This window comes from Puma concolor, chromosome B1 (genome assembly GCF_028749965.1).
Source record: "Puma concolor isolate L17-30 chromosome B1, mPumCon1.1.hap2, whole genome shotgun sequence".
Lineage (NCBI taxonomy): Eukaryota > Metazoa > Chordata > Mammalia > Carnivora > Felidae > Puma > Puma concolor.
This window is the reverse complement of record NC_141670.1, coordinates 23,906,982-23,929,832: the sequence shown is the minus strand read 5'-3', so window position 1 is coordinate 23,929,832 and position 22,851 is coordinate 23,906,982. Positions and strand designations below refer to the sequence as shown.

At 38.1% G+C, this 22,851-nt stretch overlaps 1 protein-coding gene across 4 annotated transcripts in view; it reads right to left on the bottom strand.

Annotated features, from left to right (window-relative positions):
• SGCZ (sarcoglycan zeta) overlaps positions 1–22,851 on the bottom strand; it is a 1,128,389-nt gene that overhangs the window by 812,161 nt on the left and 293,377 nt on the right. The window contains exon 1 of one of the 4 annotated variants that reach the window (XM_086703309.1): positions 13,878–14,853. The exons of the other annotated variants lie outside the window; for them this stretch is intronic. The gene's annotated coding sequence lies outside the window, so the exon portion shown is untranslated. Of the gene's footprint in view, positions 1–13,877; positions 14,854–22,851 lie in introns of those variants that run through there. 4 annotated transcript variants of the gene reach the window in all.

Sequence of the window (22,851 nt, the reverse complement as noted above, 5' to 3'; positions counted from 1 at the left end):
AACAATCAGATCACTGATTTGTTCATAACAACCTTAATATCATTATGATACCTAATATTAGATACTTTCTGCATACGTATTGGGTTGTGTTTTGTTTTGCTTTGAGGAGTGATGGGATAGAGATCATTTTACCTGTTTCATCAAACTAAAAGCATTCTGAATTCTCTGACACATTCCATGTTTATTTTATTTCCACCTTCTGAAAAGTAACACTGTGAGCAGAAAACAGCTCTAGACTACAGGAATAATTCAATTGTCAGTGGTCTCCACAGTGGCCATATCTGGTCAATTGGATCCTAATGGCTCACATCTCTAATCTACTACAGTCGACTACATCCCGACAAAAATCAGTGGATCCTGATGTACTGTTTCCCGTATCTCACAGGAACGTGCTGACACCATCGCCCCTCCCACATGAAAAGACAGAATCGAATCAACTCCTGGACACTAAGATATCCACTCAAAAAAAGAGTAGCTCCACACTAGAGACAGCATTTGGTAAACAAGAAAAAACAAGAAAACAAAAAACATAGCATGTTGTCACTCATATAATCTCTGGCAGTTAAACCTGGACTACCAATCACGTGAATTTAAGAATCATAATTTTGATAATAAAATTTCAGAAATGATGAATATTTTTAAAAATATTTTATTTATTTTGAGAGAGAGAGAGGGAAAATGAGGAGGGCAGAGGGAGAGGGAGAGAGGGAGAGCGAGAGAGCGAGAGAGAAAAAGAGAATCTCAAGCAGGCTCCACACTGTCAGCGCAAAGACTGACACAGGGCTTGAACTCACCAACCGTAAGATCATGACCTGAGCCAAAAATCAAGAATCGGACGCTTAACTGACTGAACCACCCAGGCACCTCAATGATGAATACTTCTATGGAGAAATTTAACTTCACTTCTTACTACAAAACTGAAGTACTGCTTTACCGATTATAGATATAGTTTGTTACAATGAGAATACATTTTGAAATATATACATAAGACCATAAAGTATTAATGTTGCAAGTATTTTATGTGTGTACACATATTATTGTACCTCCACCTTTCAATCTACCGGTTTCCATTTATTTCCTAAAAACTAATTAGGTTCAACAACTGAACATACTTTGTATCCTACATGGAAATTTGAATAAAACTTCAAAAAAATTAGTAGAAATTAATATGTAGTAGCATTTTACCTATATGTTAAAGTGATAAAAAGACTGTTCAGAGATCAGAGGATTTTAAAATAGTGATATTATTGGGGGCACCCGGGTGTTTCAGTTGGTTAAGCGTCTGACTTCGGCTCAGCATGATCTTACAGCTCCCAAGTTAAGTTAAAGCCCTGTGTCAGGCTCTGTGCCGACAGCTCAGAGCCTGGAGCCTGCTTCAGATTCTGTCTCCCCCTCCCTAGGTCTCTCCCCTGCTCATACTCTCTCAATCTCTCTCTCAAAAATAAATACACATTAAAAAATTTTTTTAAATAATGATATCCTGGTGAACTATCACTTAAGTTGTTTCTTTATTTCCATATCCAAGGTAAACAGTAGCTGCGTTAGTCCTATGAATGCAACTATTTTAGACACATCATTTTTTTCTTGTTTAAAGACATTTAAGTAAAATGAATAAAGGATGAAAAGGATACAATGGTGGGTTTTTTTAATTTTTTTTTTAATGTTTACGTCTGAGACAAAGACAGAGCATGAGCGGGGGAGGGGCAGAGAGAGAGAGAGACACAGAATCGGAAACAGGCTCCAGTCTCTGAGCTGTCAGCACAGAGCCCGACGCGGGGCTCTGACCCACAAACCGTGAGATCCTGACCTGAGCCAAAGTCTGTCGCTCAACCCTCCGAGCCACCCAGGTGCCCCTACAATGGTGTTTTAAATGATAAAGATGAATAGAGATAAAAGAGGAAAACATTTCTTTTCAAAGTCCTTCTCTGAAGATTATACACATTAGACACACGTCGCTATTGCTCGATTTAATGGTTTAAAAGCAAAGTTACAGTCTGTCATTTTCTTTTTGTTTTTTGTTTTTTTTTTAACGTATGTAAGATACCAAACAAGGTTCCAAAGTGTGGTCTTCTAGATGGACAAAATTCCTGAAACGTCCTTTGGAAGAAAATAGAATCCATCTTACTTAGGCACAGGAATGATTTCCTATTACTGTAGCTGTGGGTTTAGAGCTATATATATTTAGAATATAGTTTACTCCCAAGGTTTCACTTTCATGAAACATTTTAAGTAAATGTACACCTCAAATAAGGACAAAATAATGTGGAATATAGTAATGATGTTTCCAAGTTGTCATAGTTACTTGTCAAGTAACGCTTCTAACTCATAGACCATGTCTGTCAGCAATGGAACAGCAGAGCAAAACTCTGAAAGTCACCATTCGCCTGAGAAGGGCAGGATAAAAACGTCAAAAATGATGGCATATATACAGATCTTGGCTGCATTTTGAAATACCGCTCTTTTGCCAGAATACAGAAGCTTCCAGATTTATTGAAAAATGAAATTTTGAGTTGAACGTGACCTCAACAGGAATGAAATACATCTTTCTATCTCCCTGAAGAACTACCAACAGTGTCTCCTTGCATCAGATCTGCTTCCAATTCTTAACTGTGCTCCAAAAAGGAAAAAGACTAACACTACACAGTGAGAGAATAAATTGTATAGCTACCCACTTATTTAATCATTCTGGTTTGGTTTAGATTGGTAGTTTAGTTTGTTTGTTCTACTTAATAAACTTATTATGATAAATTTAACAATCACACTACCACAAATAAATATATCCAATGTGGTAGAGTGAAAAGCAGAAACAACGTGGGAAGGTATATATTTTGGCTAATATCTTTATAACTCATTTTCATTTAATTAAAAATAGAGAAATCTTATCCTAATTGTTCAGTGTATTTTTTAAAAATCAGGATTGCAATATTAATTAACAAACATATTGGTATGCCTTTAAAAATAAAATGTAATTATTTAATTAAAATTATTAATTAAATATTAGTTTAATTAATGCAGGAATGTGTAAAAAACACGTATTTATGTATCTTGTTGTGATTTTAAATATCCAGACCAATATTATCTAAACTGCATGCTGAAAATATGGTCTTAGAAAATATGGCCCTTGGTTAAATAAATTTGGGAAAACTACATTTGGGAAGATTCGCAATTCACCTCCACATGTTGAAGGTTTTGAAATGTTTATGCTAAATCAACAATACTAGTTTAACCTTATTTTGTAATATCTTTTTTCATAATAAATGCTCATCACATAGGCCTGAAAAGCTTACGGTTTCCCTAAAAGAACATACTGCGAAGTCTCCTTGACGAAAGTAGGCACAAAGCCTGTCCTTCAGACAGACCTTCTTCCACCTTAGTGCTGCACATTTATTTTTGTCATGAAACTTAAGTAAAATCTATGTATGCATTCACTATGGTAAATTTTGTACGTGATGCATTTAATGACAGCACTACACTCATTAAAAAAATATTTGTACATAATAACAGGTCTCGGGAAAATATCAGTCAGAAATCAATGTGGGAAAATGGCAGCAGGCAGGAAAGGCAACAAAGATTTCTCTAATAATAGGTTTTCCAAAGGAAGTTGCTTAAAAGAAAAATCAATACAGCTCTCTAGTCATTAGAATGATAAAATTAAAGCTATCATGCTTCATAGCAGTCCCTAAGATAGCTGATTGTCATAAATGCATGAAGGGAAAAAGAATCACGTTTGTAGAATAAACAAAAATGTTCTAGCTTAGAGTATAATCATGAAATTCATGATGTCCCAGATTTATAGAGGTATGATAGACAATTTAAAAACTGCCTTAAAAAAAAAAAAAAAAAGGCCTACAACTTGATGCTTCGGTATATGTATACACTGTGAAATAATTTCCTCAATAAAGCTAATAAACATACCCATCACCTCACATGGGAACCATCTTCTTTTGCACTTTTGTAATAGTAAGTATATAAAGTAGAAAAATACATGGGTGATCACCACGACAGTTACAAGAATGCATCCTTTTTAAAGGGTATGAGAGATTATTCAGAAATAAACACTTCTGAAGCATAAGTTTGGAGAAATTGTGTAACCTGTAATCAAATATATGCAAACATATGTAACGTATGCACACACACATACTGTGAGTACATATACGTGAAACGTGAATGCACTGGTGTCACAAACAAAAGCAAAATAAGGAGTCTGAGAGGCATGAAGGTCTTAGCTCCCATCTCTGTATCTATGCTAGCCTCTGCATCCCTCAGTTTTACCCCTAATTCCCTCTCACACTGGCAACTGTAGTTTCTTCGACTCAACCTTTGTCTACACTCCTGGTTAGGTCTGAAAGCTCTTATATCAGGTGAGTTTTCGCTGTCCACCAGCATTTCCTAGCCAGCTAAGAAATCTATTTGGCAAAAGTCTGGAAACAGGTAACGTCCACTGAAAAATGCCTACATTGCCTACACGTCTATCAAGAGAGTTCCTTGAGTTACAGTACATAAATTCCAAGAATACTGTCAGAATAATACTTTAAAATCTAAATGAGGAAACATACAAAACAGAAGCATTGGAAATAATTTCTAACAGGTTCTTTCAACTGTTGTTCCAGGGGCATCTCAGGGCTCTGTTGGCCAAGCGTCATGGGACTCTTGGTTTCGGCTTAGGTTACAGTCTCTTAAGCTTGACTTACAGGTCAAGCCCCTGTAGGGCTCAGTGCCAACAATGTGGAGCCCGCTTGGAATTTTCTCTCTCCCTCACTCTCTCTCTCTGCCCCTCCCCCACGTGTGCTCTTTCTCTCTCAAAATAAATAAACTTAAAAAAAAAAAAAAATGTTGTTCCAAAAATCTTACCCAACAAATAGGCAAAGGCAGAGGAAGACGTTCTCCATGAATATTAGTAATTCCTTTGCATGCTTTTAAAAACCCTATTATTCCTTTCAACACACCGGGACGTATTTTGGGAAACGCTGTTGTTATATTCACAATTTAGAAGGTCTCACGTTACAGAAGTTGCTGCTTTAACTAAGAGCCAGCCCAGCAGCTCCCCAGATCATTGCTATTAGGTTGCTAACACTGCAGAACTTTTGCAAGTAAAAGGATTGGCAAGTGGCTTCATTTGGAATTAAGCATGACACATATTTGCTACATCTCATCTGTGGTTCTTACTGTAGTAAAGATATGTTTTTCAGCCAGCAAATGCTCTTTCATATCTATCTTATTGATCTTCCTGTTTTTTTCCACCCCCTTTCCTAAAGACAGTTCAAAGATTAAAAAAAAAAAAAAAGTATGGATATCTTCCCTAGCGTTAAAGGTGTACAAAGTTTACATACATCTAGATAAATGGCACCATATAAAAAATCTGAGTATCAAACCTTTGGGGGGAAAAACTGTATGTGTCTATCAGCTATTTACCTGAAAGACCGGGTACTCGAGAAATAAAATATATCTATCCTTACATTTCTAATAAATGTTAGCCATTTTAACATGTTTTTCAGTAAATTGATAAAGTATTGGTATTTAAAAGATTAGAGTTGTACTTAAAGTACAAGCTAAATATATATTAATATACTGTATACTTTGGTTTATAAAATAATAGTACTACCTATACAAGAATTAAAACACTTTTTGCACAGTAAATATTTTAAAAATTAGTTTTTAAAAGTACACTCCATGACACTGGTAAATAGTAAACTTACAGATCAGATTTCTACCAAAAGTCTTTGATTTCTTATCTACTGCCTTAAGATTATAAAATACTTATAGTGATGGTCATCCTGTTTAGATAATATATGTATAGCAGAGAGAAACAAGATTCAATACTCAAGAAAGCCAAAATTTTTGACACCCCAAATAGCAAACAATAACTTACAGTGAATATTTGATAAAAGTCTTACCAGGACATAGATAGCATGGAAGAAAAGAGGGAAATAGTTCAAGAATAAGGTGAACAAGTAAGAAGATATTTTTCTCTACTCAACGTTTGCAGAAATGTGTAACTGTTACTGAGCCAGCCTATTTTTTCAAGTATGCCTCAAATTTACCAGTGACCTTACTACACTGTGCACTATATCTGGTATAAGGCAATACTCGATTATGGAAGATCATATTTTGTAATATATACGTAATATTTAACAAAACTTCCTTTAAAGACAAACAAGCAATTTGACTTCATATTCTGTAGTTTTATAACTAAGATCCCATTCTGTGAGATGGCACCTTTTCTTTGTTTTACTTTGTCCATCTAAACATGAGCATAGTTTCTCTTTTTTGTACCCCCCCCCCCCAAAATCATTATGGGTAACTAGTCCTGTACAAGTAGGTGGCATTAATCTATACTCATAAGTATGCAGGTACCTCAGAGTATTTGGTGGATTCATGTAACAACCAAGGCATAACTATTTTCAAAAGAATAGCATCTAGTCCTTCAATTATTTACAAACTTTGTTTTCTTAATTAATCTACTGCAGGTCTATGCATGATATCCTTACTCAGTATCAGAAAAAGCAGTGATACTCAAGGCATAGTAGGTGTATGACTTTCCATTAAGCAACATAATTTTGGGAGTAGTCAGATCTTTTCAGATGGACAGTTTGACTATACATCAGCTTCATTAGATAAAATAGGTCCTGGTGTGCTTAGCAGGTACAGCTATTAGCTAATCAAGTATACATTGCCAAATAAATTTCTCTCTGCCTGAATTATCAGTCATAATTTATAGTTTCACTGCAATCTCATCATTATAATTAACTTTATTTAATGCTTTATTGACAAAAAGGATTTAAAAGAAAATGTTGAAAATTCCAAAAACAAGGTAGCCCTTAATTTAAGCATGAGATTTTCTTTTTGGTTGCATTATGATTATTCTTTTTTCCATTATAACTTTAACCAAGCAGAAGGAAAATTTATTGAAGGGATCTTGAATATCAAGTTCATTCCTAACTCAACGGTTCTTACAAAGTTTAATCAATAAAACTACTGAGCAAGAAAGACTGTCCAAATCATTTCTGGTAATGTAACATTAAGATTAGATTCTTTATTTGAATCTTCAATTCTTCCATTGGTTTAGACATTTCATGGTGATCTATTGATCCATGGCAAGCACCTCTTATTATAAATTGACCAACAAAATGCAGACTGTCAGTTCTGAGCTGTGTGTTAATAGATCACTAACTCTGCATCCTATTCCTCCTATATAAGGTTCTAGAACATTTACAACAGGGCTCAACTGAAGGAAAAGTCAAGGCGAGATTACGTATTTGTAAATGTGTATTCTCGCCATGTGTATGCATTCTGACTGCATTTGAAAAGAACTACATGATTTTTTTGTCTTTTCTGTTTTATACCGTCTGTACTTTTCATTAGAGTAATGAAGAGGTGAGTGCAAAAAAATGGAACCATAATACAACCTATTTGCTTGGTTTTTCATATTTTAGGATGTTTTCAGTTACATTATCTCTTGTTACTCTTACTGTATTTCTAAAGCATATGAGGGCAGTTAGTACTACGACTATTATTATTTCATTTAAATAGGAAAAACATATCCATAAAAGGAAACCAACAATGTTTTGCCCTCTTAGTGATATAGACAATATCAAAGCCTATCAAATTCTATTTAAAGTGATCGCCTGATTTTTTTACTTGATATTCAAGAAGATACCACACAGTCTTCATTAGGGAGAGAAGTGGTGAACATCTTCCTATTTTCTTCTTCCCAATTTTCTTTACTTGTCCTTCCTAGGGAGGACTTCACTGATTAAACTGTTGCATTTGAATTAAAGGTAGCAACAGAGTATCCATCACCATCCTCGTACCTCTCAACTTCATCCCACTTATTCCCAGATAAATCCTCAATTTCTGGATAGTGTATGTTAAGAAAACTTTTTCATTCATGAAGGACAAACACACTTAGTAATTCTTATAGTCTCTTACAACACCACTTTTAAATAAAATGTATCATCTTTTAAACAAATTTTATGTAACCGTTTTATCAATTCAAGAATCCTCTAATGAGGATATTCCTACTTAGAAATATGCAACACTCATTTGAAGTCTAGAGAAATTTGTATGTAAACAAGTGATAATAAAGTAGCTAAGTAAATGGAGTAATTCATTAAAATGGAAGCAACTCTGTATTTTACTTTCTCATAGAATTTTCTCTCACAGATTTTTGTCTGATTAAACGATAATCTTGATTTTTAATATATATTTAGGGAAAACTTCATTAGGGTTCTGGGGAGAGCATGCAGTCAGAACAACTTAGATGGGGTTTCTGACCCATCGATTTCTGTGGAGGCACAAAAAATCCGGATATTGGGACACCTGCGTGGTTCAGTCAGTTACGCGTCAGACTTCAGCTCAGGTCATGATCTCAGCGTCTGTGAGTTCCAGCCCTACATCTGGTTGTCTGCTGTCAGTCTGCTTCGGAATCTGTTTCTGCTCTTTGCTCCTCCCTCACTTTTGCGCACTTGTTCTCTCTCAAAAATAAACATTAAAAAAAAAGAATATCCAGTTATCTCCAGAATTCGTTTTCCTGACTGTAAGAACTGTAACAATGACCGGCATACATTACAGGATCATTGCCAAAAGTCAGCTAATGAATTTTTTAAAAATATTTTGAAAACTAAATTGGTACCTAAAAATGATTAATCAACCTGGAGGCAGCATATGTCTTGGTTAGTGGCAAGGACTCCAACGGCTGACTGAACACTTTCAAAACCTCTCCCCTGATGTCTAGCTCTGTGACCTTATGTAAGATTTTCATTTTTAAGGGCACCTGGGTGACTCGGTCGTTAAGTGTCCAAATCTTGGTTTTGGTTCAGGTCATGATCTCACAGTTCAGGAGTTTGAGCACCACACCGGGCTCTGTGCTGACAGTGTGGAGCCTGCTTGGGATATTCTTTCTCTTTCTCTCTCTCTCTCTCTCTCTCTCTCTCTCCCTCTCTCTCCCCCTTTCTCTCTGCCTCTCCCCAGCTCACGTGCTATCTCTCAAAATAAATAAATAAACATTTAATTTTTTTTTCATTTTTATGTATGTCATGGGGATAATAACAATACTCAGCTTTCATACTGTTAGTTTGATTCAAGTAATTAACATTTTTTAAGTTTATTTATTTTGAAAGAGAGAGAGCAGGGGAGGGGCAAAGAGAGAGGGAGAGAGAGAGAGAGGATCCCAAGCAGGCTCAGTACTGCCACTGCAGAGCCCAACTCAGGGCTCAAACCCATGAATCGTGAGATCATGACCTGAGCTGAAATTAATAGTCAAGACGCTTAACTGACTGAGCCACCCAGGTGCCTCAGTGAATTATTATTTTAAAATTATTTAGAATATAATTTTTGTTGGTAACATTTGGTAATGCTGGTAATATTTATGTTTGTCAAATAAATAAAATGAACATAAGCCAGACATCAATTTTATATGTATTGTTCTTTGTACTCATCTCAGAGAACACACAAACAGAACTAGAAGAAACATAAAAGTCAAAATAGAGACTGAACAATTAAGATCAACGAGTATTAACATTAACCCATGGTACATTTTAAAAGTAGTAATGTCTACAATTTATTACACATCTACAGTTAATCTTCTTGCTCTCCATAAATGTTATTGCTTAGACTCACCCATAATCCTTCACATGGAGCTTACTTTCCCATTTTAAAAGTGTAGTAACTGGGGCACCTGGGTGGCTCAGTCGGTTAAGCATCCGACTCAGGCTCAGGTCATGATCTCACAGTTCCTGAAACTGAGCCCTGCATTGGGCTCTGTGCTGACAACTCAGAGCCTGGAGCCTACCCTGGATATTCTCTCTCTCTCTCTCTCTCTCTCTCTGCCCCTCCCCCACTCACACTCTGTCTCTCTCTTGCTCTCAATACTAAACAAACATTAAAACAACAACAACAACAAAAAAGAGTGTAGAAACTACCACCAGTAAAGGGTAGAAGACTCGCTGCTAATTATCTGGGCTCCTTTGGGTAAATGGTCTACTGCTTGAAAACTGAATGAACTAAATAGTAACTTGGAGTGCATGCTAAGCTTATGACTTTTTGGGTAGAGTTGGGATTATTGCCTATGAGACCAGGCTATCGGACACTCAGGAGCAGAGCTTCAAATGTTAATAACAACCCAAGCTGAAAAGGTGCTATAACAAGGTTTGAAAGTGGCACTTAATGATTCCTGGATCACATGCCAGCAAATCTGTCACTCCAGATATCACTGTCTACATTATAGGAAAAACTGGACAACCTTGTCCAAATGTACTGCTTTTACCAAGTTCTCAAGCACTTACAAAGTGTAATTACAGAAAGAAATATCCAGTGGAGGTAAGATAATGAATAAGTTAGTCAACTAAACATACCTCCAGTTTTTAAAAAATAATTGGGAGAAAAGCAATAGAAAGCATTCTACTCTGAGGAACAAGCCAAAGACATTCTTAAGGAGAAACAGACAAAGATAATGGATAAAGAGGATATCTCCCAAAAAAAGCAACTCCAACCAACCACTGGTATGCTCAAAGTTTAAGCAACAGTGGCCACAATTTGCTTCCAGAGGAATGTCACTAGTCCCTGACATCCTTTTACGGATGGAAACTTTGCGACAATCAACAAATTGAACAACTGCTATAACGATGACTTTGTGTTCCTCTTTCATACATTTTGTTACAATTTAATAAAAGATTACATTCTGTAGGGGTCCAAATATGTTCAACCAATGAAGGGCCTTTAGAAATGTAAAGAACAGCCTAAACAACAGAAACCCTAGATTAAAAAATAAAACCGAAAATGGCAATTTGCATCATTTTTACATACCCAAGAAATAGTAACCCATGAAAACACACTTGATGCGACATTCTAGTGTAATGGAATGGTTCTGGTGGTTTCAGAGAGTTCAAATCACCTGTCATTTATCTGAATACCCTTGATTTTATTTTCCTTCCCACCACAACATTGATGGAACTTGAAGCCATGCCAAATCTTGCTCATCCGTGCTTTGGCTGCTTTATTTCAACTATCCCTTGGTCAGCTTCAGACCCCGGGGAACCAGCTGACGAAGACATGACGCGGGCGCAGCTAGAGAAATACCACAAAAAGCATGAAAAGGCCGCTTACAACTAACCTTTGTAACGACACTGTTACTGGGCTAGGCAATTAGTCTTGTGCTCACCATTTCTTAAAAAAATATGTTTGATATAGAAAGATTAAATAAAGATGGTCTTGGGGTGCCTGGTGGCTCAGTCAGTCAAGCATCTGCCTCTTGATTTCGGCTCAGGTCATGACTCACAGTTCATGGGTTCGAGCCCCACATTGGGCTCTACACTGATTCTGTGTCTCTCTCTGCCTCTCCTGCTGCTCACTTGTGCACACTCTCTTTTTCTCAAAAAATAAATAACCTAAAAAAATTATATTTAAAAATAAATAAAGATGGTCTTTAAGGAATAATGCTTTCAAATTTAAAATATAACTCATTCCCTCATTTGTTGCAGAATAAACATTTTTTGCTACATTAATATTATTTGACAAATAGTGATTCAAGTGGATATAGGTTATATAATTCTAAAGGATACTCCCTGATTCCCAAAATAAGATGCTTGCACCCTCATATTCAGAATCATGAATACAAAAACACACGTGGAAGAGTTTACTTCACTAGACACTAGGAACATAAAACAATGTAAGATATCATGCTCATCTTTTAAATGTTTTTTTAATGTTTATTTATTTTTGAGAGAGACAGAGACAGAATGCAAATGGGTTAGGGGCAGAGAGAGAGGGAGACACAGAATCCGAAGCAGCTCAAGGGTCTGAGCTGTCAAAGAGCCCGACGCAGGGCTCGAACCCCCAAACTGTGAGAGCGTGACCTGAGCCGAAGTTGGACGCTCAACTGACTGAGCCACGGAGGCACCCCAATCATCCTCATCTTTTACGGCATCAAGTATTTTGCATATATTTAAAGACAAAATAACAACTCAAGGCAACATGTATATATTACATGTGTGGAAGAAAGAAAGGGTCCCTAAGAGGGCAAAATTAAAGACCTAATTGCCAAGATTCCGGAGGGCGGGTCAATAAAGAACCTTGGAAAAAAGCTGTCTTACATAGACTTCCCTATTTTAAAAATTTTTTTTTTTTAACATTTTATTTATTTTTGAGACAGGGAGAGACAGAGCATGAACAGGGGAGGGTCAGAGAGAGGGAGACACAGAATCTGAAACAGGCTCCAGGCTCTGAGCTGTCAGCACAGAGCCCGACGCGGGGCTCGAACTCACGGACCGTGAGATCATGACCTGAGCCGAAGTCGGCCGCTTAACCGACTGAGCCACCCAGGTGCCCCTAGACTTCCCTATTTTAAACTCAACCACAGAGGAAGACCCAAAATTTCCATCAATTTCTAACAATGAATTAATTTTACAATTTCCATTTACACTTATACACATTGTTACATTCTCGTCTTTCAAGTGGATTTAAGGCCTTTCAAGTGAAATAATATATCTTTTTCTGAACTAGAATTTTAAAATTTGCCTGTCTTTGAAGGACCATTTTCTGGCAGAAAATTATAAATTCAAGTGAAACTATTGTGTAACTTCAGAGCAGTGGTTTGGGCAGTCTGCTTTCACAGCACTGATTCCCAGAAGAATCTATTCTAGACACCCTCTAATGCCACCTTGATTTGATGGAATGGTTGCCATTATCTAGTGTGATATTTCTAACAGAAAATTTAAAATTTCCCAATTCAGTATATTTTTACCAAAAATGTGTATATTTCACTTCCCTAATTTTCAGAAAAAAAGGAGATGAACCTTTCTGGATGTGTGCCCAGAAGCAGTGAGATAACAGAATTGGATGTGTGAAGGCAGAATATAAATATGGTCATAGTTAAAAAGACTAAAATTATTCTCATAGTATTTGCTCTTCATATGGAATTTTTCTACAGCTACAACACAGCAGGTCATCAGCAGAGTGAAAAAAGTTGATTCCTTTAGGATACTGTGCAAAATCCCCAGGAGGCCATTTATTAATTGTGCTCCATTTGATGTATTAAAAAAAAATCACTTCGAGATCCCTTCTCTACTTCACTGTATCTAGGATGGAATTTAAAGGCAATGTGCAATTTCATACCCGATGGAAATAGAAAGTTATAAATTATGTCACCAAAACAATTGCTGATCACGCAAAAGTTCAGTCTCTGCCATAAGCTTGCAAGTTCCTGTAGGTTTTTTGTTTTCATTCGTGTTTTCAAATTTTATTTTATACTCAATACAGCTAGTGATAGTGCTACAAGGAAATCTAAAAATGGAATTAGAAACTTCAGTGAGGGGACCCACTCGGAACCCCGGAGTCGATAGGACAATGTTTTAAGGTGAAGACATTGGAGATTCAACAGATGCAGAAAGAAGCCTTCCAGAGCTTCCCTTATCTGAACAGAAGGAGCTACTTCTAGAAAATGCAGCTGCCATGAATTACTGCTAGGAGACAAACCAAGGGTAAACCTAACAGCAATCTGGGGGCAGGGGTGGAGACCAGTTGCACCTACACAAACAAACATCACCACAAAGTTTAGCTCCCGTTGTTCTTCTAAAAACCCATTACCTTTCCTAAAGAAACGGGCAGAGAGAGAGAGAGAGGGAGACACAGAACCTGAAGCAGGGCTCGGATTCAGGAACTGTGAGATCATGACCTGAGCTGAAGTCAGGCGCTTAACTGACAGAGCTACCCAGGTGCCCCTCGTTTTATTTATTTATTTTTTTAATGTCCTCCCTCAGTTTAATTCGCAGGCCCACACTCCCCAACCTAAGAGGGTGGAGGAAACGCTTCTCCTCCCAGACAACAGAAAGCAAGGCATGGAAATCACATTTCAAATATCAGATAGGGTCAAGCTAACTCACCAATCAGGACCCACGAAATGGAGGCCTTGCCGGGGGCCTGGCTCACGTCACAAATCTAAACCCCAGTCAGCGGCCCCCGCAAACAAACGTGTGTCAGGAGAGCTAACACGCGTCAATCACCGTCCTCCAGCTCAGAGCTCGCGAGATTACCTGACGCTAGGAAACACGGCCGGCCGGCCTTGTAGGGAAATCCCTGACCTCCATGCCCTGTCTCCGCCTTGCCTCTTCTAAGACTCTAGAAACCAACCCCAAGCTTGCCCCCAAATCCCTGGGGGAGAGTGCGCCGCGGTGTGGAAGGTACCACATCCGCCCGCTCCCCCACCCAATCCGGGGGCTGTTTTCCCTGAATAAAGGGACATCAAACTCGTTACTGACTTGCCTGTTTCGTCACCTGGCAGTGCTGGCGACAAGATGGCACTGGAGGCCGCTGCTGAAGATTCAGGAAGGGCCCCGGCCTCCCCGCAGTCTCGCCGAGAAGGCGCGCAGCTCCTTTTGCCTTCCGCCTTCTTGGAATTTATCTTAACTCCTTCCAGCTGGATTCCGCCTTCTTGGAATTTATCTTAACTCCTTCCAGGTGGAAACCTGGGGCGGGAGAGTCTCCAGGTGTTTCCAGTGAGGCTTAGTGGGCCTGAACGCGTGTGTTTGCGGCCCACCCCATCAGCAAGGTAGCATCTCAGGGGGGCCTTGAGAGGCCCAGGAACAGTGCCCTGGCAGCCAGAAACAGTAAGTCTGGTGGAATTAAAGAGGGTAGTTTCAATATGGGAAAATCGTGGCTAAGCCTCAGTCCAAGAAAGCAAGATGTTAGTGTTAGGGGACTCAGAAGCCTGGAGGTAAATCCACAGCTTAAACCACGGGGGGGCCTTGGGGAAATGAATTACGACAAGAAATTCCATCAAAACCTAAGCGCAAGTTAGGCTATTAAAAGCCACCAAGGCTTCTGCCACTGTGAAGAAACTCTTGTGAACAGAATAAAAAAATAAACAGAATAAATAAACAGATAAATGTAGGAAAAAGAAGATAAAAACAGAGAGGGAGGCAAACCATAAGGGACTCTTAAATACAGAGAACAAAGTTTGCTGGGGGGAGGGGGGCACTTGTTCAAATGAGCACAGGGTGTTGTATGTAAGTGATGAATCACTGGATTCTATTCCTGAAACCAATACTATACTCTATGTTAACTAACTTGAATTTAAATAAATTGCAAAAACAAAAGAGGGGGAGGGGGAGGCACCTGGGTGGCTCAGTCAGTTAAGCATCTGACTCTTGATCACATCTCAGGTCATGATCTCACAGTTCCTGAGTTTCAGCCCTGCCCTGGACTCTGGGCTGGAGGCCCGGAGCCTTTGTGGGAGTCTGTGTCTCCGTCTCTGTCTCTCTGACCCTCTCCCACTCTTATGCATGCTCTCTCTCTCTCTCTCTCTCAAAATAAATAAACTTAAAAAAATAAATAACACAGAAAAAGAAAAGAAAGGAACAATAGAAATAGTGCTAATGAGAATCTTAGAAGCCAAAGGGGCAGGATTGGTGGGCACAGATAGACAATGGAACAACACTGTTAGGAGTCACCACTTTGTTATTTGATAGATATAAAGGGTGTTAGAAAATATTAATTTAGCTTCATGACAAGCTGATAAAATACAGGAAATTTTCAACATTTCCCTTTGTGGGCCTGCTTCTGGGCTCCCTGGGAAGCTATCCGTTCGCATTTACCAAGCTCCAAATTACTCAACAAAGCCTCAAAGCATGGGTTCTATTTCTGCCCCAAGCACACGTTGCACATCTGTTCTGTTAAAATAAATAACTAAATAACCCAAAAGGAGCATTCCATACATAAAGATAAGAAAAAGAAAAAAACAAAACCAAAAAACTCCCTGGTTCCCATAAGATTAAAGTCATACAGCCTTGCACATACTAAAAACAAGATGAAGTCTGTAACTTTCTGAAATGTCCTTCATCATGATGATTTGTAACTCTTTATGTTTAAAAAAAAAAAAAAAAACAACATATATAGCCCTGCACCAAATGTTTCTTCCCTGGAGCGTACTCTCTTCTTTGTGAAGATTGTGTATCCTGGGCAACAGTCCTAACTTGGGCTCAAATAAAACTTGTCTCTTCTTTTAAAAGGTTTGTTCATTTTGTGTTGACAAACCAAAAATCTATCATGAGTTCCATATATTTTGGTATTCTTTAAGGAAGATAATTCAACTAATGAAGATTAGGTGCAAAAAAAAAAAAACCCCGAAAACAAAAAAACAAAGCAAAAAGCAAAAAGCACACCATCAAATTTACATAAAACAAAGATTTATCCATAGATTTCTAGATTCTTTTTTTCTAGATTCTTTAACGAAGAAAAAAAATAATGGTCAGAGTAGGGATATGTTTGTTAGGGACAATATTTAGCATTTATTTTATATAAATAAACTTCAGGAAGAATAATCAAATGAATAAGGTTCTCAAATCTTTCTCAACATAGTAAATTGAATTTGAAGCTAAAAATCCTAATATGTTAAAACCTTAATTTGTTAAAGATTTGTTATTATTATTGTATTGTGTTTATTTCAAGTATATTCTCTAACATCTTTATCTAGAAATTTGAAATACTTCCTGTACTGCTGCAGTTAAATCTAAAATTTTATTTTCTTATTTAGTATATGTGGATACCCACACAATATTAACATGGTCTTTATTGATCAGTAGCAGAGACAACATTCTTTCTTGATAGAACATTAATCTAATTCACATGACATTTCTTTTTGTTTTAATTTCTTAACATCAGTAATTTACTGCACTCACGACATGAGAATTCCAGCTTTAAAAAAAAGAGAGAGAATTGCATGTTAAGAGTTTTGTCCTTTACTTTCATGTACCAGGAATGAAAATGTTTTAAGAACTGACCCAGCAGACAGAGCAATTTATAAAAAGATGTTTCTCAAAGGTTAACTCTTTCTTCTCAAGAAAATGCATGCCTATAAACATATGGACAGAAATGGCCGAGGATGACAGCTTCCCTAAGGTTGCTTGAAAAGACAAGAAAGTCCTTAAAGAACCCTGCTGTTCCTGGCGTAAAGTGGCAACATTCCTGGTCCAGGCCCAGCAAAGCTGCCACTCTTCCAGGTTTTGGTTTGGCTTTACTTTTCCGTTGCTGTCTCAGATGGACAGAAAAAGCACAAGTCAATCAGTACCACCGTCTTTGATTCCTCTGAGCACTGGAGAAGGGGCAGGAGGCCCAATGACAGTGGATACCTTAGGACATAAGGAAAGAAAAGGAAAAAGGGAAGCGTACTTATTTTGGACAGGATAATTACAACAGAGCAGAGATGGCTTCTTTAACAGTGTTGAACAGCAAGGATCTGTTTGCAAGTAGATAGCTGAAGTGCAGATTATCTCAGTGGGCCTGAAGTTAATTGTATGAAAAATGTAGATGAATTCACAAAAGGGAAAATATAAATCATGATTGATGTATGGGACGATCACTATGAAGACCACTGGTCATTAAATTCAAACTTTGAAACATTTCATATTTCAGCAACATAGATATTAAATTTTAACAGCATTTACATGCTCGTTTATACTTTATAAGTCAAATTCCAGCCAATTTTAAAGAAAATAAGTACACAATAATAAATGGTTATAAGAAAGAATTTTGTCATCATGTTTCACTTACACAAATTATACCTAATCCACGTTTTTAAAATAAATTGTATTGATAAGGTAAATATATATAGAACTATTAACATTAAAAACTTTCTTCTTTGACTTTGATAAGTTTTGGAGGCTCTAAGTAAGCATCATCATCATCAACATGAAAACTTACTGGAGCATACACATTTATCATCTAAGTATCTCATATGCACTGATTTTCTTTGGAAGGGGTGCATGGGGGAGGTTCCCAGCTTTATTTAGGTATAATTGACAAGTTGTACAATGTGATATTTTGATATATGCGTACATTGTGAAAATGATTGTCACAGTGAAGCTAATTAACTTTTTTTTAATTTGAGTACAGCTTACACAGTAACGTTAGTTTCAGGTGTACAACTTAGTTCTTTTGTTTTAATGTTTATTTTTATTTTGAGAGAGAGAGAGAGAGTGCAGGAGGTGGGCAGAGAGAGAGGGAGACAGAGGATCTGAAGCAGGCTCCACGCTGTTAGCACAGAGCCCAATACAGGGCTCGCACTCATGAACCATGAGATCATGACCTGAGCCAAAATCAAGAGTCACTCGCTCAACCAACTAAGCACCAGGTGCCCCTATACTTAGTTCACAATTCTAAACAAATGTTAGAATGATACCGTGTTTTGCTGTCCTGGTTTGTTAGGACTGCTGTATGAACTCAGTTGATGTGGTTTTTGTTTTTTGTTTTTTGTTTTTTTTTTAATTTACATCCAAATTAGTTAGCATATAGTGCAACAATGATTTCAGGAGTAGATTCCTTAATGCCCCTTACCCATTTAGCCCATCCCCCCTCCCACAAGCCCTCCAGCAATGCTCGGTTTGTTCTCCATATTTCTGAGTCTCTTCTGTTTTGTCCCCCTCTCTGTTTTTATACTATTTTTGTTTGCCTTCCCTTATGTTCATCTGTTTTGTCTCTTTGCAGTCCTGGTTTGTTAGGACTGCTATATGAATTCAGTTGATGTTTTAGTTTTGAGAGAACTCAGCATCAAAGGGATTTCCTTAAATTTCCAGAATGTCACAGTCCAATGAACACACCATATAGATAGTCTCTCAGTATCCACTACATTAAAAGAATTTTTTTTTTTAATTTACTGTTATTTATTTTGAGAGAAAGAGAGTGAGCAGGGGAGGGACAGAGAGACAGGGAGACAGAATCCCAAGTAGGCCTGGAGCTGTCAGCACAGAGCCCCACATGGGGCTTGAACTCACCAACAGCAAGATCATGACCTGAGCTGAAATCAAGAGTCCAACACCCAAATGACTGAACCAACCAGGCCCCCTCACTACATTTTTTACAGGAAATTTAAATTAATTTTAACATATACCATATTAAAGTGCTGGGTTCTTAAACTCAAAAATATATAAATAAAATCCACCTTTCAAGCTGTTTAGTATATTAATACAAAAGACAGAGCAAGAATAAAGAATGGAGGAGGAGAGGAATAACAAAGAAAAAAGAGAGAAAGAATGAAATATAGAAGAAAGACAGGAAGGAGAGCATGGGAAGGTAAAGATCCAAATATTTATTTGGGAAAACCATTGAAATCTACTAGGCATTTATCTTTTTAATACATTAGCATATTGAGAAAAGGAAAAAATATATAAGATTTAATAGCAAAAATGAGGTAACATTGTCCTGCTTTATTAAGGGGTTAAATTCCACTCTGACTCAGGGCACCTGGGTGGCTCAGTCAGTTAAGCATCTGACTTTAACTCAGGTCATGATCTCGCAGTCTGTGAGTTCAAGGCCCACATTGGGCTTTGTGCTAACAGCTCAGAGCCTGGAACCTGCTTCAGATACTGTGTCTCCCTCTCTCTGTCTCTGCCCCTCCCCTGCTCACACTCTGTCTCCCTCTCTTCCTCAAAAATACATAAACATTAAAAATAATAATAAATAAATAAGTAAATAAATAAATAAATAAATAAATAAAAATCCCACTCTGACTCCATGTGTCTTGTGTTAAGAGTGAATACAAATAATGCCAGGATTTTCCCACACATAATAGAGAAACAGCTGCCATGGAGTTCAATCATCCTCATTAGTACACATTCGATGACTCTGGAACATCCCAAGAGCCTGGATGTTGCTGACTAATGTCCCATCACAGTCAGTCCTTCTGGCCTCAGCTGACCTTCAGAGACTTGATTGCTTGCTGGCATCTGCCAGATGTCTCTGCCTTCGTCTGGTTTCAGGTCATGGTCCCTCCTGACTGGCTGTCACAGTACCAGCCAGGTCATGTGAAAATACTTTATGAAGCCCAAGATGTTTCACATAAATTTATCTCTTGGCTAGATTCTTCCAAGGATTAAGCAAATCAATATCAGTGACATCATTCTAGTTGAAAACTACATCAAATATTTAAAACTGAATATTGGCATATGGCTTGTAGTTATTATGATCATGTCCTAGAATTTCTAATTAAATCTCAAAGGCAAATATTCTGGCCTATGTTCTTTTCTTAATTTTTTTTTTCAACGTTTATTTATTTTTGGGACAGAGAGAGACAGAGCATGAACGGGGGAGGGGCAGAGAGAGAGGGAGACACAGAATCGGAAACAGGCTCCAGGCTCTGAGCCATCAGCCCAGAGCCCGACGCGGGGCTCGAACTCCTGGACCGCGAGATCGTGACCTGGCTGAAGTCAGACGCCTAACCGACTGTGCCACCCAGGCGCCCCCTATGTTCTTTTCAATATGCCTATGCTCAGAGAGAAAAGTGTGGTAACTCTTCTCATATCCTACATAATTCTAAACTAATCGATGACATGAAGGTAAAAAGTAAAGTAAAATGAGACAAAGGGGGACAAAAATAAAACAAAACAGAAATTATTTGAAGGGAATGGAAGAAATATATGGTACCAGACATAAAAGATTTGCAGATTATTATAATTTTATCTCTGAATTCGGTTTTAGGTGTATGCAAATTAAGTTTGAAAATGAAAACCGTGGGGCACTTGGGTGGCTCAGTTGGTTAAGCATCTGACTCTGGCTCAGGTCAAGATCTCATGGTTCCTCATTTCGAGCCCCGCATCAGGCTCTGTGCTGACAGCTCAGTGCCTGGAGCCTGCCTCAGATTCTGTGTCTCTCTCTCTCTCTGCCCCTCTCCCACTTGCGCTTTGCCTGTCTCTCTCTTTCTCTCTCAAAATTAAATAAACATTATAAAAATTTTTAAAAAGAATACTAATTGGTTTGCATAGTTTTCATTTTATTAAATTTTTGTGGAAATCATATTGTTTGGGTCCTCACGGGCACAAAAATATTTCACTGTATCTTAGAGACAAAATTATTAGTTAAACTGACAACTGACAGTTTTTCAAAAAAGAATTACTATAGGAGCACCTGGGCAGGCTCAATGGGTTAATAATCTGCCTTCAGCTCACGTCATAATCTCACACACAATCTGTGAGTTCAAGTCCCACATTGAGCTCTCTGCTGTCAGCACGGAGCCCACTTCAGATCCTCTGTCCCCTTCTCTCTCTGCCCCTCCCCCGCTCATGTTTTCTCCTCCCCCCCTTCAAAAATAAATAAATAGAATAGAATAGAATAGAATTACTATAAGTTCTAAAGAGATAATTTTGAAGATGTATTTCCATGTAGGACTTGTGATAACATACAATATGTTTTCTTCCTGTAGATCTAATTTAATATAGAAAATAATGTGTAATTTGAATGGAGAGGAATGGATGGCTAACATACCCATCTCTCAGATACTAAATTTTGTCAAAAATAAAAGGCCTTTCTTTGACAGGAGCTTCATTACATTTAATTCTTGATCGCATTCTTTTTTTTTTTTTTTTTTTTTACATTTATTTATTTTTGCGACAGAGAGAGGCAGAGCATGAACGGGGGAGGGGCAGAGAGAGGGAGACACAGAATCGGAAACAGGCTCCAGGCTCTGAGCCATCAGCCCAGAGCCCGACGCGGGGCTCGAACTCCCGGACCGCGAGATCGTGACCTGGCTGAAGTCGGACGCTTAACCGACTGCGCCACCCAGGCGCCCCTTGATCGCATTCTTAAAAGTGCCCCTCACTTAGACACTGTGCCACTACGTCTAAAGTGAGAGTCATATGCCCCTAGGAGAGGGGAAGAGAAGGCACACACCAGTCTGTTGCCCCAGCGGTGGGCTGGGGGCAGACATCAGGGCTGACTGCGGCCCCGCCCACCAACTCCAGTTATACATCACAGCAAGGGGAAGTGCCCTGCAGGTCCGCACCACTCCAGGGACTATCCAAAATGACCAAACGGAAGAATTCCCCTCAAAAGAATCTCCAGGAAATAACAACAACTAATGAACTGATCAAAAAGGATTTAAATAATACAACAGAAAGTGAATTTAGAATAATAGTCATAAAATTAATCACTGGGCTTGAAAACAGTATAGAGGACAGCAGAGAATCTATTGCTACAGAGATCAAGGGACTAAGGAATAGTCAGGAGGAGCTGAAAAACACTATAAACGAGATGCAAAATAAAATGGAAATGACCACGGCTCGGATTGAACAGGCAGAGGAGAGAAAGGTGAACTAGAAGATAAAATTATGGAAAAAGAGGAAGCTGAGAAAAAGAGAGAGAAAAAAATCCAGGAGTATGAGGGGAAAATTAGAGAACTAAGTGATGCACTAAAAAGAAATAATATATGCATAATTGGTATCCCAGAGGAGGAAGAGAGAGGGAAAGGTGTTGAAGGGGTACTTGAAGAAATGATAGCTGAGAACTTCCCTGAACTGGGGAAGGAAAAAGGCATTGAAATCCAAGAGGCACAGAGAACTCCCTTCAGACGTAACTTGAATCGATCTTCTGCACGACATATCATAGTCAAACTGGCAAAATACAAGGATAAAGAGAAAATTCTGAAAGCAGCGAGGGATAAACGTGCCCTAACATATAAAGGGAGACCTATAAGAGTCCTGACTGATCTCTCTTTTGAAACTTGGCAGGCCAGAAAGGATTGGCACGAGATCTTCAATGTGATGAACAGAAAAAATATGCAGCCGAGAATCCTTTATCCAGTAAGTCTGTCATTTAGAATAGAAGGAGAGATAAATGTCTTCCCAAACAAACAAAAACTGAAGGAATTCATCACCACTAAACCAGCCCTACAAGAGATCCTATGGGGGATCCTGTGAGACAAAGTACCAGAGACATCGCTACTAGCATAAAACATACAGACATCAAAATGACTCTAAACCCATATCTTTCTATAATAACACTGAACATAAATGGACTAAATGTGCCAACCAAAAGACATAGGGTATCAGAATGGATAAAAAAACAAGACCCATCTATTTGCTGTCTACAAGA